Source organism: Alligator sinensis, unplaced genomic scaffold (genome assembly GCF_000455745.1).
Source record: "Alligator sinensis unplaced genomic scaffold, ASM45574v1 scaffold946_1, whole genome shotgun sequence".
NCBI lineage: Eukaryota > Metazoa > Chordata > Crocodylia > Alligatoridae > Alligator > Alligator sinensis.
In genome coordinates this window covers 327,472-338,820 of record NW_005842751.1, presented here as the reverse complement: position 1 = coordinate 338,820, position 11,349 = coordinate 327,472, and positions in this window count along the sequence as shown.

Sequence of the window (11,349 nt, the reverse complement as noted above, 5' to 3'; positions counted from 1 at the left end):
TTTCCTGATCTCCTCTCAATTCCTACTGCCTTTTCCCTGTGACCTTCTGCTGTCTTTCTCTGCTTTCCCAATACTCCTGCTGCCTCTCAGTCTCTTCTGCCACATTTCCTGTAATTTTCTGTTGTCCCCCTGCTTCCCACGCTCCTACTGCCTTTTCCCCTGTGACTTTCTGCTGCATTTCTCTGCTTTCCTGCTGCCCCTCAGTCTCTCCTGCTGCTGTTTCTGTGATTTTCTGCTGTCCGTCTCTCTGTTTTCACGCTCCCCCCCTGCAGCTTCCCAGACTTCTCTAGCTGCCCCGGAGCCATCCTCTGGCTCCCCCACACCCAGAGCCCCTCTTTAACACCCACACTTCCCTTAGTCCCATTTTTCCCTCTCCCCATCTACCTTTTCAGCTTCCCCGTAGCTCTGGCTCCAGACCCAGCCTCTGTGCCGGCATGATTCCCTGTTCTGCAGGCTTTGGGCATTGTCTTTTAATCAATTAAGATCAATTAACCTAAAGTTACCCCGGAGTCTCAGTTCTTTGGCCCAGGCCCCTGTAGTCGACCGGTTCTAATCCCGGTCCTGGTAACTTTAACTCCTTACACTTCTACTTTCTTACCTTAAACCTTTCCCCAGGTATCCCAGTACACCAAGCACATACATACATAAACATCACAACACCCAACTTAGGAACTCACCTGTGTGTATATGTAGGTGGGTGGTATGTGTGTGAATTAGTGAATACACATATAAATATACATATATAGATATCATTGTGTGTGTGTGGTATATATGAATTAGTAATCCACATACGTGTATTGGATGTACAGGTGTTGATAACTGGTAACTGATTCTGTCTAAATTTGGTGTGTGGGTAGCGTGTATGGGCTTAAACTGGTGATAGGTGTGCATGAACGTAGACTAATTATTTTGCACGTGCGTGTATCTGAGCTGCTAGTGTGAGTGTGTATGCCTAGTAGGGGTGTATGCACCTAGTGAGTGTGTGTGTGCCTAATTGATTTTTATGTGTGCACGTGCAATTGTACACCACACCCTCCTGTCTAACAGCGCAATATTGAGATCCTGAGCATTGGCCTGACCCCTCAGGGCAACACAAGAAACACACAAAGTTTCAAAAGCTGATTTCAGAAAAATTACCTTTTACTACTGGATAAAAACATGACTGTATGCATTTTTTCTGCTTTTCTATTTTAGAAGAGGTTCTGTTTGAAAACAAACAGTTACAAACAGTTGTTATAACTTAGTGTGTTTATATTAACACAGCCACAAATAACCCACCATTTTAAAATAATTTTACCTTGCTGTGGTAAAATTGCATGAGGCTTCCCCACCTGATAAGCTCTCTGTAATATAAATGAAATGATAAAATAAGTAAGTCCTCTGTATTAAAAAATTAAATAATACAGTAAGGAAAATAGTGTATATATAAAGTAAAATGTAACTGTTTTAAAACAGAGTCAGGACTAAAAGATAACTCCACCCCTTTAGTCTTAAAATATGTAGAGATCTGGACACACAGGTCAGCTGTTTTGTGGCCTGGTTTATCTTTACAACATACCCCCGGTTCTTGGAAAATTCACAGCCCCTTCCATAGCATAAAAGCCCTGTAAGAATATATATTTTAATCTGTCTTTATTTCCATCAAAAACCTTTACAATATTTAGTGGTTTATTTTGTTAAACCTTCTCCTAAAAAGGGTTTTTTAATCATTTCTAGGGACCATAAGCCTTATTGGTTTTATCTTTACAAAAGGCCTTTTGGTAAAAGATAACTCCTTTAGTCTTAAAATATGAAGAGCTCTGAACACACTGGTCATCTTTTTTGTGGTCTGGTTTATCTTTATAACACACACACACCCCACCACCCCCATACCATACAAAAGCTGTAAGAATATATATTTTTAAATTCAGTCTTTATTTCTATCAAAAACTTTTATAATATTTACTAGTTTATTTTGTTACCCCTTCTCCTAAGAAGGGTTTTTTAATCATTTCTAGTGACCATTAAGTCTTATTGTTTTTATCTTTACAAAAAACCCAGATTTATGTGATTAGAGATCCAAGACACTAAAGCAAATGCTAATCTACATTAGATGTAGAAAACTGTTGATGTATTTTACAACCCCACACCCCCAGCCTCCCACCAAGATCAGCAAAAGATATAAACCCTCCCATTTTAAACTGTTTTTGCTAAACCCTTCTCTTAAGCAGAGTTTTATAATCTCTAGTACCAATTAAGCATTCAATATGGGGTATGAGCATTTTATCTTCCTCAGTGATCAAATCATGAAGGGCAGCATTAGGATCTTCTGCAGAATACACAGCATTGAGAAGATCTCTAACCTGAATTAAATGTTTCTCAGTAATTCTGAGAATGTTCCTAGCAAACCCAAAGGCTATAACAGCACTGAAAATGCTATCAACACATATTTCCTAGCAAAGTTCCTGAATTGTCTGATTTATGTCTTCATCTAACTAAGTAACACAATTGTGCACTTCTTGACCCCCTTGATCATATGTGCACCCCCAGCATCAGTCAAAAAGTCTCTTCCTCAAACAGTATTTCATTATGCCATAAAAGGAAATGCGCACAAGAGACTTCATGAAGATTTTATGTTCTTGACTTGAAACAGGACCTGATGATTCAATGCCTAATTGTCTTCTCAAATCTTCAGCCTCATCTGCTCTCTGTTCTCTGCAGAAGCATACGTTTCCTTCTGGTGTATTGGTGAGTAGGCTTTCTGGAGTCATTAAAAAGGCTTCAATTAACTGCAAAGGAATTCAAATAAAGAACTTAGTTAGCTGCTGTTTAATCAGTCCTTAGCTACTTCCAAACACACACATACTATGAAGTGAATCCACACCACTACTGTCAAAATCTAAGCACCCCCACAACCATGCTCCAAGTCTCTTACCAGTCTCTCCTCTGTGATGACCTCTACTTCACATGCAGGCTCTGGCACAAAGATGCCATCTCACAAATTTTCAACATCTGCTTCGGGGGCCTGGGCTTCCTCCATTTGCCTCTTCATTAGGTGTCCCTGAACAGGGTCAGGCGTCTCAAAGAGTCTTTGGGATAGGAGCCTGACCTCCTCCTCAAAACTATTTCTATGGTAACGGTTTCTATGAGGCCATCTTGGGGTTGTGGTGAGTGGGCCTACAGGCATTGTGAAAGAATCCATACCCACCCCTGCTGCCTTAGCATGGTCTCAAATAAACAGATGGGTCATTTGGGAAAGCACATAGACCTGGTGGGCTTGCAGCCTAAATCCCACCCCCTCTACTCACTCCAATTGGTTCAGCGTCATTCCTGGGAAGGTCCAAGGCCTCTGAAACCCCCACCAATTAGTCAGGGGTGGGGGGTGGGTTGTTAGAGAGGTCACACCACCCCACTGCCACCCCATAGGCCACACCTGTGTTCTAGGGGCTACAGCAATCTGGGACCTGATAGGTCATAACTGTACCATGTGATCTAGGGTGGTTCTTGCAGCATGAGGGGTTGGGCTTTGGGGGTCTGCATGAGCTGTTGTTCTGATGTCATGGACCACATGACTGGGGGTGGGGGCAGAGTTGCTGATGTCACATATCGCGTGACTGCGTGTAGGGGCGGAATTGCTGTCACACACAATGTGACTGGGGGTAGGGGGTGGAGTTGCTGATGTCACACACCACGTGACAGGGTGGGGGCAGAGTTGCTGATGTCACACACCATGTGACTAGGGCCAGGGGCGGGGCTAGTGCCATCACATACATATAAGGGGAAAGGGACGGGGCTAAGAGGGTGGGACTTCCGGTCCTGCCCACCTGTCACATTTGCATTGAAGGGCGGTGAGCCTAAATACTACTAGTGCTTTACTACCCTCCTACTGAGAAAAATGAAAATACTGAACTTTAATTTAAATTTTTTTTTTACTTGTGGATATGAAATCTTAACCTCAGTGCAGTAGTATGGATTTTACTTATAACTTAAAGACTCTAGACAACTTTAGTTCTTCCAAGAACTCCTTTTATTCAGTTTGGAGGTGTCCTTGTGATACCTAAATTAGACTGGAAACTGTTTGATTCCCTGACCAGACCACAATTCAAAGGGTTAGAAGATGCCTTCAATGTATTTTGATTGTATCTGCTGAAGGAGATATTTTCCTCTATAGCCCAGTACTGCTAATCCCAAGCACTGAAAAAACACATAAGAACACCCAAACTAATGAGGTTGTCTTAAAAAATTATTAGGTTTCTTTAAAAAAAAAAAAATTATGGATTTTTATTTCATCTGCTTCCGATTTTTGTGAAATCGTTTTATATTCAAAATTGAATCTTAAATGCACTTGCCAAAATTAGAGTTGTTGACCACTAGGAATTCACTTTTGCTTCTTCTCCTCCTTCCTATTTTGTCATACTCTGTTTCATCTATTCTCTTGCTCAGCTCACAAGTCTCAATCCCTCCTGCCTCTGTTCCTTTACAATCCCCTACCCTTGATATTTCCTGTCTTTAGTCCCTTAGCCTCCTCCAGAAATAGATCCAGAGTTTTACAAAAGGGGAGACAGTGCAGTTACAGTGAACTGCAGGGGTGGTCACACCCACCCACAGCCAGCCTCCTTTCCACCCTCCACCTGGGCAGGCAGATCATGCTAAAGCTGGGGACTTAAATCCTGAAGAAGGTAAAAATTCCCTCTGCCTCCCTTCCCTTCCATGCTCAGAGGCACATCCCCTCTCCACCCATTCCCCCCTTCCCATTGCCAGTGCCCATGCTGTACCAGGGGTAAGGGGAGCTTCTGTCTCACTCCAGTTGGGTTATGTTCATCTGGGACTGTGGCAGCAGTGATGGGCACATTCCCCTCCCTGCTCCTAGGCTGGTAGGGAACACTGGGGGAAAGCAGGCAAGGAGGCAGAATGTGCCTTCTGGCTGCCACCACCACTACCACAGTCCCAGGCTGAGCTTGGGCCCCCACACCACCCAACTCTCCTCATACCCAGGACAGTGGGGACAGTGGCAATGGCAGGCTAGGGGGCTGGGAAATGAGCGTGGGGGGCTGGATGTGCTTTTGAGCACAGAAGGAAAGGGAGAGGGGGAATTCTTACCTCCTTTGGGATTTGAATCCCCAGCTGCTGCTCCTGTGGCATGGTCAAAAAGGGGGCGGGAGGGTGGAGGGTGCTAGTGCACCCTCTCTGGGTTTGTCCCTGGCTTCCCCATCACACCTTCAGTCTCTCTTCTTTCCCACCATATTTTCTTAACTTCACCTTCAACCTCCTTCCTGCAACCCATGCTCCCCTTTCTCCTCCGTACTTTCTCTTATTCCTTTGCCCTACAGTCTAGAGTGCAACCTGACCTCAGTTTTGCTGCAAACTATAGGAGATAGCAGCCATTGTGACTATTGTACCCTCAACTTTATATGCAAAGACTGTAAAGATGGTCTTCATTTTATTTTTATTGTATTTTATTTCTTTTTTTTTTTTACATAGCACAACTTGGGACTTTTGGCCCATTTGAAGTAATGGAAGGTGGTAAGTATTTTAAGTACAAACAAAATTTGCAAACTTTGTCCTAACAATTGTAAGAACATGAAAAGCTTAACCCACACATTAAATGCTGTAAGATGAACAATTGATTTCAATTCAATTTACTGCTACAAGAGCTGCTAACTCTAATATCCTTTTGGTTAATGACAACAGTTTTCCCAATGTTACTAAACTTAATGTTTTCATTTAACTTATATTTTCACTTAAATTATTTGGTATGTTCTAACTAAAAAATCCAGAGGTTCCTGACTGAAATAACTTGCTCCTTTGCTCAGGGTCAGACCAACTGCTACATCTGGGATCAGGAAGGAATTTTACCTATGGTCAAATCAGCATGGAGTGTTGGGGGTTTGCCTTCCTCTGTAGGGGGTTGAAAAGGTATAAAGGAGGCATGGTCCTCTTCCTTGGATCTCCTGAACATATTTTAATAAATTACTTCCTTTCCATGCAGTTGCAGAATATTGACAGTACCCTCATCTCCTTGCTTTACCTATGAGAAGTTAGGGTGTTTTCTGATAGGGCTGTGCGAAACTTCGCTGGCTGTTTCATTTTGACACTGCTTTCACTCGTTTCGAGCTTGAAACAGCAAAATCAAAATGAAACAGAGGGAAAATGAGGATAGTCTAAATGTTTTGAAAGTTTCAAAACATTTTGAGTTTTGAAGCTGAAGCTGGGCTTGGCTACAGGGAAACAGAAAGTAAGGAGAGGGAGGGGGAAGAGGGGAGAAGAAGGGGGAAGGACTACTCTCATATTGACTGTGTAGCTGGCCAGAGACTGTCATCCTTCCCTAAGGTCCCTTCCAATCCCAGTGCTATGGGGGAGGGATGCAAAAAACAGAATAAAAGGCAGAATTGTTTGAACAGCCCTGCTTTCTGCCTTGGTGTCTGTAGCAGGGCACTAAGGTGCCTGCTACTTTGAGAGCAGAGATAGGAACCCAAGTGCAGGTTGCTGGGACAACTGCTTAAAGAGAGAAGTAGCCACACCTGCACCTGGTCTGTTGGCTGGAAGGGGCAGGGCCTGGCTCCTATATAAATCCCAGGCCTGAGGCCAGGGTAGAGCTCTCTGCCATCCACCAAGGGAGAAGGAGGTCTCTCAGAGTAAGCTGAAGGGAGAGGTTTGACTGCAGGTACAGCCCTGAGATTGAGGAGGGATGGAGCACCCCAGGGGTGGCTGGAATAACATTATAGCCAGGCGGCTAGAGTTTGTTATAGCCTAGGGGCTTGTGTTTTGTTTGCTGTTTTCACCAGAGGTTTGGGTGAGGCTATTAGGGGTTGGAGGAGGCCTCATAGGGGGCTCACGGTAGTGTGGGGTCCCCCAGTGCCAGAGGTGGGGGGGCAGCAATTTGAGAAGCGCCAGAGGTGGGGGAGCAGCAATTTTGAGAAGCGCCAGAGGCGGGGGCAGAGTGAGACAAGGCTGTTGAGAGCCCAAGCGCCAGAGAAGTGCAGAGCAAGACCAAACAACGTCCGTTACATCTGTGAGGCTTGGGGTGTGGTACAGGGGTGGTTGGAGCCATGCATAGCCCATAAGGCTGGGGTGCACCCAAACACCCATTACAGAACGGGGCCCATGTAAGGCAGGAAAACCATGTCCAAGAGGTTAGAAAGGCAGCCTCCCTATTACATATTCAACATCAAAGACATGGCTGGAGAGACTTGAGGGTGCTTTTAGGCAGACTTGGCATGGTAAGGGGCATCAGGGGAGAGCACGGTGACCCCTAGGATGCCACCCCATTACAGTGTCACTTACTGAGCTGTGCATTCCAGCAGCTCAGCGTCAGGCAACTACAGCTAGCACTGATCTTCTTCTAAAGGATTCCCTACTTGCTAGGCTAGGCTAGGCTAGCCTAGCAAGAGGGATTTCAGAATACCTTTTTCTTCTAGGCGCTTCTATTTTATTATTATATTCATTGATTTACTTTTTTAAATGTTATACTTATATTGAATACTATATATTTTATACTTATATTGCATGCCAGACCAGCCTCTGGCTTCTTTACTATTTCTTCCATTCAGGAACAGCAGACACCAACTGCAGGTGCTTACTCAGCCTGACAAAGGGTTTTTCAACCCAAAAGCTTTCTAAGATACATTTCTCTAACTATACAGTTGGCTTACTAAAAGATACCAGATTGTCTTGCCTGTTGTCATTTAAAGTGGTGAACTGAGATGAGGCTGTAGGGGAGTAGGAGGCCTCATTGGGGCACACTACCACGTTGTGTAAATGCCCCAGCACCAGTGAGGCCTTACCTTACATACATACATAGACACACAGACACAAGTTTTGCTTGTCAGCAGCCTGAGGTGCAGGGCCCCAGACCCCTTTGCACTTATCTCCTTGAAAGCTGGCAGGCTTTGTGGCTTGAGCAGGGGCCACCATCCCTGCAGTTTTCACCTCCTGCACACTCTGTCTCTGTGTCTCCCCACGAGATTTGCTTATCAGCAGCTTGAGATGCAGTTTCCCAGAAACCCCTGCCCCTATCTCCTTGAAACTTGTTAGACTTCATGGCCTCGGAAGGGGCTACCATCCCTGTAAATTTCATCCAAATCAGGCAAGAAATGACAGTTATAGGCTGTTTTGTGCTTCCCCACTACAGCCTATGGGTGAAATGTCAAAACAGTGAAACTGTTTCAACGAAACGAAACGAAACGAAACGAAACAGAACAGCAGTTTCAAAATGAAACAAAATTTAAAACCAAATACTGTTCTGTCAAAATGGAATGGTGCCATTTCACAGAGCCCTATTTTCTGATGTTTTCAGGCATTGTGCAAGAGAGTTGTTTGTGCAGTTTTAAATATAGGTTAGACAAACACTTGTCTAGATAGGGATGATCCTGCTGCAAGTGGAGGGATAACTTCCTAAGGTCCCTTCTACTCCTTCTTCTTTATAATTCTATATTGTGCTGGATGAACCAAGTACTTTGGATGACTATGCAAAAATCTTCTTATAAGATTTGGTTGGAGGCTGGAAAACTGGACTGGGGTTCTGGTATAATCTTGAAATGTGTAATGTTCATATAGGGACAATTGAGGACTTATTTCTGACATCTCAAAATTATAGTTCCATCACTTTCCAGCCCAAGAAGAAGTGACACCTAGATTCAAGAGAATAGAGGAGGTGATATACCACATTCTCAGAGTACTTCATCAATTAAGTAATCAGGCAGAATAAAAGAAAGAGGCAATTATCTTTTCCATCTCCATTTCCCCAGACATAAGATTGTTCTAACAGCTGCAAATTCAAGCTTGTTCCTGCAAAATGTTTTAGTTAACAATTGAGGAAGAATTAAAAGAAATCAATCTGCCAGTGGCCAGAGCTTCGTGCCACTCAAGAAATTTTCTTTTTAGCATTCAGTAGGAATCTTTTAGAAATACCAAGAGTCTATTCAACTCAGGATGTACCTTATAAAAGATGCCTGAAGTGAAACAAATCAATTAAATTCTTGGTGGTGCACTATAATTTCATTATTTCTGCCTTAGTCCAACTATTAAAATAACAGGATGCTGCCATCAGATTCTCTCAGAAGATACATTATTAACCCCTGCCTTTTGCAACGCATTGGCTCTCAACAGCATTTGAAAGTCACTTGATATGAATCCAGAATTCTGTTAAGAGCTGCTTGACTACTCACACAGTTCTGCAACCAAGTACTCAACACAAACTTCAGATTGAAAAAAAAAAAATAGCCTTTGTAAGTTATTACATTCACCTTTCCTACAGGAGAGAAAAGTGAATATTACCAGTACATAGAAAAAAGAATAGATCACAAATATATTTTCCAGCCTACCCTCTCATTAGTAGAAATATCGAGCCTGGTACAGACCCAGTGTAATTGAGAATATCCACTGAAGTTCATAACATTGGACTCACTTTCATTAACGGAGTTGAACTCACTGGGCATATCTACACATACACATTTACTGTGCAATAACCAAAATTACTGTGCAGTACAGTTGCATGTCTACATGTGTATGCAAGTACTACACAGTAAATATGGCAACTTATTTGGTACCTGCACCATGCGTGTATCAAATTTATGCCCGATTAGTTACTGTGCAGTAACACACGCATAGATGCCCTACTACACAGTAACACCATGTGTGTGGACTGACTTGGAACTAACTTTAGTCTCAAATCAGTCCACTCACAGTGTTCATGTATGTTAGTGTGCAGACACCAGCCTATTCCTGCTTACTAAGCAGTAATGTACTGTGCAAGTTTAAGATAGCATAAATGCATGTATAGACATGCCCACTGAATTAGAACAGTGTTGACTTCTTTTTTTTTTTTAAGTATGATCAAAATATGTAGGACTCTAAGTCTTACTTTCAAAAGAAATTTGGCAATTAGGAGGTTAAATCCCACCAAAGGATAAAAAAAATAAAAAAAAATCAATGGAATTTGGGACCCCTAAATCTCTACTGAAGACAGAATTTAGGCCAAAGTCTCTACTGCAAATGGCATTTTGGACTTCGTGGAAAATGTTATCTTCATTGAATTATACCCATTAGTTTCAATAGATCCAGCACCAGGGACTAAAGAAAAGATAGGTAGGTGAACTATGAACAGAAATGGATTTACTATAGGCAGCAGTACAAACACAGGATGTCATAGAACAAATGAGTAAAAGATCATTTTAATTTCTGTTACAACCTTTGTGATAGTCTTTTTATCCAACATCAAGTTGCATCATAGAAACATCTCTGGTATGTGAAAGATTCTCTTAATTTCTGTTGAAAATAAAATGTTAAATCCTCATAATTTTAATAACAGAGATTGTAAAGCAGGGGTGTCTAACCCTTTTGAATGTGGGGCCGGATCATGAACCTTTTATCACCCAGTGGGCTAGCGAGCCACATTCAAAGACCTCACACAAAGCGGTATCACATCAGGAAGTGATGTCATGTGACCTTTGACACCAATGAAGTTGCAGGAAGTGACAATGAAATGGGTCTGGAAATGTGGTTTAAAATCCAAAATCAAAACAATATAAAACCAACAATGAAATAATACCAAACACTTGACTAAAATAAACACTTTCGCTTCTACTCCCTTCTCAATGAATGAAAGAATAGGAATCAAAGGGGGGTGCAAATGCACCAGTGCACACCTCCCCACTCCCTAATCCAACCCTGCTAATACCCAGCAGTCAATTTAGATTTTGAAAAACAAGCCCTGGGGTCTTTTTAGCCACTTTTGTGTTATTCTGTGGAAAGAGCAGCAGCTGGCTGGAGAGAAGCCAGCAAGAGCTTACATATAAAACAGTCTTCAAAAAAACCCCAAAAGCCAACGAAACAAAAAACAACACATCAACAACCTACATCTCTTCAGCCCAACTAGCAAGCCAGCTCACAAATGAAGCTGACAGTTAACCCTTTCCTCTCTGGTGTGGACCCGACCTGGCGCTGACCCCTGGCTCTGCTGGGAAGGGCTGGCTGGGGAGTGAGCCTGGCTAATACCCCCTGCCAGGGTGCTGCTAGCTGAAATGCTGGGGGGTGGTGACAAATTCAACACTTTGGGGAGAAGCTGGAGCGCACATATTTTTTACAGGGGTATAGGTTGTAGCCGTGTTGGTTTAAGCACATCAGTGGACCAGGTTCTTTGGGATCCAGGAAGAGCATAGACCAACTACAGATGCTGCCTCATCCTGAAAAAGGGTGTTTGTACCCAAAAGCTTGCAAAGAAGAATTTTTCCAACTATATGAGTTGGTCTAATAAAAAATATTTTCCACCTAGTGCAGAAAAAGCCCAGGGCCCAGGAGAGCCCTGAGCCACAGCAGGGCAGGAAGCCCCCTCTGCCCCCCCCCCCCAAACCGGGCACCCCCCCCCCCAGG